The sequence below is a fragment of the Myotis lucifugus genome, unplaced genomic scaffold (assembly GCF_000147115.1).
Source record: "Myotis lucifugus unplaced genomic scaffold, Myoluc2.0 scaffold_6832, whole genome shotgun sequence".
NCBI lineage: Eukaryota > Metazoa > Chordata > Mammalia > Chiroptera > Vespertilionidae > Myotis > Myotis lucifugus.
Window position 1 is genome coordinate 1 of NW_005877880.1, and position 4138 is coordinate 4138.

The 4138-nt window shown below is 62.1% G+C and overlaps 1 pseudogene; it reads left to right on the plus strand.

The window, feature by feature from the left end:
- The first annotated feature begins 109 nt into the window (after window positions 1-109).
- On the plus strand, window positions 110-3614 carry LOC102438105 (annotated as a pseudogene).
- Window positions 3615-4138: the final 524 nt, after the last annotated feature.

Below are 4138 nucleotides of genomic sequence, written 5' to 3' on the forward strand. Positions count from 1 at the left end.
TGGGAACTGGGGGAGCTGATGGGGGCTGTGGGGAACAGCATGAAGCTGACAGTCTGCAGTGTCTGGCTGAGCCTGGGTGTGGGCAGGAGAGGCGAGGCCATGGTGACAGGACCTCTGTGTGTCGCAGACCCTCTCTCCCTACAACAAGGGCCTCATCCGGCGAGCCATCAGCCAGAGCGGCTCGGCAGTGGCCTCCTGGGCCATCCAGAGGAACCCTCTCCGCTGGGCCGAGCAGGTAAAGGGGAGCTGCGGTGGGGGATGGGGGAGGGTTACCTCCTGTCCATGCCCCGTCCTGGTCCTCATGGCCGTCTGCCCCGCACTGGCCTCACCTACCTGTCTCCCCCCAACCCCCAGATCGCCAAGAAGGTGGGCTGCCCCCTGGACGATACCGCCATGATGGCCAACTGTCTGAAGGCCACCGACCCCCGGGTCCTGACACTGGCCCAGAAGATTAACCCATTCGGCATGGCATGTGAGTGGGGGCTCCACATGGGGGGCCGGCCATGCTCCCCAAGAAGTGAGGAAGTGCCGGGTCTGCGGCCTGGCCCGTCACCCGCTCACTGGAGCCTGTAGGCAGCGACATGCCGCCATGGCCCTGATGCCTGTGTGGCCCGACTGGCTGTGCTGAGGGCGCCATCCCGCCCTCTTATCCTCCCTGGGTCCTGACCCCTTTGGGAAGCGGGTGCACATTTGGGCGCACCCCCAACCATGCCACGTACAGTCCTTTGCACCCAATTGTAGGGACCAGACCAAGCGCCTTTGAACTAGTACCAGCAGTCGCCACTGGTGGTCCGTGAGTTCCGAAAGGTTGGCGACCGCTGACTTAGCCTACCGCTGACTCTCCTGAGCCAGCCGTGCGGTCTCTTCAGGGGCCATCAGGGTTCCGGGGGGCAATGCGGACCTGGCACAGTGCCTGGCTCACAGACCAGCACAAGCCAGCCCTCACTCCAGCGGCTCCTCAATTGCTCTTGGTCTTCCTCCTCCCGATTCTGGCCGAGCAAGAAGAGAGAGGACAGGGACGCCCAGTCCATGACGGGACAGGCGCGCCTCGGGCCCAGTGGCTGTCAGCGGGATGGTTTGGCCCCAGGGAGCCTGTGGCAGTCTGCACACAGTCTGGGTTGCCACACTGGGGGGTGCTGACATCAGCAGGTGGGGCCAGGGAAGCTGCTCCACACCCGCAGGGCAGCCCAGGACATAGAATTATCCGGCCCCATGTCAGGGGGACAGGCTGAGGACCCTGGTCTGGATCAGAGGAGGCATGGGCTGCCCCCGGGCAGGAGGCCTGGCAGGGGGCCTCTGGAAGGTGCTAGAACCCGCTGCTCTCCATGCAGCCGACGTGTTGGTCCTCGTCCCTGTCATTGATGGAGACTTTATCCCTGATGAGCCCATCAACCTTTTCGCCAACACGGCCGACATTGACTACATCGCTGGCACCAACAATATGGATGCCCACTTCCTTGTCAGATTATTCGTACCGGCGGTCGACATTAACCTGCTGACCATTACGGGGTGAGTAGGGCGCAGCGCCCAGGGCGGTACCTGAGGGCCTCTTGGAGAAGCATCAGCTGAGGGAGGAGGCCAACAGGTGTAGCGGGTCCTCTGCAGGCCCCTGGGGTGGGGTGGGGGTGGAGGTGGGGGTGCATGTGAGTCCCCTCCCACTGCCCGGGTACAGGGTCCAGTGTTGGCTTGGTCTCTACAGGAAGGACTTCTACAAGTTTGTTAGCTGGGTCACCATTGCCAAGGGGCCAAGAGGTGCCAATGCCACCTTTGACTTCTACACGGCGCCCTGGGCCCAGGACTCCTCCCAGCTGGCCAAGAGAAAGACGGTGGTGGACTTTGCGACTGACTACTTATTCCTGATGCCCGCGAAGATAGATGTGGCCCAGCACAGAGCCAACGCCGAGTGAGGACCGGGGCAGCGGAGGCCTGGGTCATGCACCTGCCCAGCGAGGCCTCCCCAGTGGGCGGCTCAGGGGGTCAGGGAGGCCCGGGAAAGCCGTGATGGGGTCCCACGGTGCCTGCACCATGTGCCCTGCCCAGCCCTGACGAGACTGAGAAGGCCCCTCCTCACCTCCCAGCTCAGGGGCCTTTATAGAGCCCTCCTCAGCCCACAGGCCTCCCCAACAGCCTGCCGCCTCCCCCACACTGAGGGGAACAGAACAGGAGATGCTGTGGGTTTGGAGTTTGCTAACATTCAAAACAACTTTGGCCTGCGGCCAGCTGGTAAACCTCCAGTGAAAACAAAAAGTAAGTTAGGGATGCTGACACGGAAGGGAGAGAAAACAATACCATCTGATGAAGATCACAAATTTATTGGCAGAGAAAAGGAAGGAAGACGCCTCCATAGGCTTTGGGGAGGGAAGTGTGGATACACTTGACATCCCAGAACCACAACCCCTCGGCCTTCCCTTCCCCGGTGCAGGGACCCAGGTCCCTCCTGAGTCTGGGGATTTCCCAGCTCCTCCTGCTCTCCCCATGGCCTCCCTCCAGGGCCCAGCTCTGGGCTGGGCAGCCCTGGTGAGCTCCCTGCCAACCTGGCCGTGTCCCTCCCTCCTCAGGAGTGCCCGGACCTACACCTACCTGTTCTCCGAGCCCTCTCGCAATCCATTCTACCCCAGCTGGGTGGGCGCCGACCACGCCGACGACGTCCCGTACGTGTTTGGGAGACCTTTCGCCACCCCCCTGGTCTACCGGGCCCAAGACAGGAATGTCTCCCGGACCATGATCGCCTACTGGACCAACTTTGCCAGAACTGGGTAAGGCGGGTGAGGCTGGGCCAGGCCTCCTGCCACCTGGGCCCACATGCCTGTCCCCTCACGTACACTTAACCTCCCTGAGCCTCTGTACCCCCTGTGTGTGAGGATAGGAGGTACTGGAAGGGCCCTGCCCGGTGTGGCTCAGTGGATAGAGCCTGGGCCAGTGTACTGAACGGTCCCGGGTTTGATTCCCATCAAGGGCACGTACCTCATTTGTAGGCCCCAACCCCGGCTCTGGCTGGGCGTGTTTGGGATGTGTCTCTCTCACATCAATGTTGCTCTCTCTCTCTGCCTCTCCCTCCTTTTCACTCTCCATTGAAATAAATGGAATAATATCTTTAGTTGCGGGTTAAACTAAGAGGGGGAGTACTGGCTGGGCCTCAGTTCACGTACATGCCCAGCCCGTGTCCAGGAGACAGTGAGGTGCCCTGGTGGTTCGGGTCAGCATGGAGGTCTCCAGCCTCCTGTGAGCCCTCAGACCCACACGGCCTTTTCTCTCATCTGCAGGGACCCCAACCAGGGCCACATGGCTGTGCCCACCCAATGGGAGCCCTACACCCAGGAAAACGGCAACTACCTGGAGATTAACAACAAGATGGATGACCAGTCCATGAAGCAGCACCTGAGGAGCAGCTACCTGCAGTACTGGACCCAGACCTACCAGGCACTGCCCACCGTGAACGGAGACGGGGCTGGCCCTGTACCCGCCTAGGACGACTCTGAGGCCGTCCTCTGAGCCCCCCACTGGTGACTCTGAGGGGGCTCAGATGTCCGCAGCCATCGGCTCTAATGTCCTGTCCCAAGAGACCACCTCCCTCCCCAGCGCTTCCTGAATAAAGCCGCTTCTCCCTCTGGCAACCCTCTTTGCTCTCATGATCTCAGCTGCCCGTACAGTCTCTGCACGTGTCCAGCTCAGGAAGTGGGGTGCCCCCCTCATTTATGCGGAGGAAACAGGGTCAGAGAGGCGTCAGCGCCAGGGCTGAGCTCAGGCTGCTGGTCCTGAGTGGGGCCCCCGGCCCCGTGGGCAGTTGCCTCTGGACCAGCGCAATGGACCCAGCCTCGGCCACGACCTCTGGGTGCGGGGGAGCGGGCTCTATCTAACAGGGAAGGCCTGGGAGGGAAATGGAATCGCCTCCAGCTGGATCCCAGGCAGAGACAGTAACACATTCCCGCTGGCTCAGAGCAGAGGGTACAGGGCTGGGCCTTGAGTGCCCACCGGCAGGGCGGGAGGCAGAGGTCAAGACGCAGGGCCATGGCCACCTCAGCAAGGTCTGTGACGGGCACTGCCTGCACTGAGGGCTCCCCCATCCTGACCTCACATGGCCCGGGCGGTGGGCACTGTGGACACCCCCGTTGTAGACAGTTACTGTGAGACATGCTCA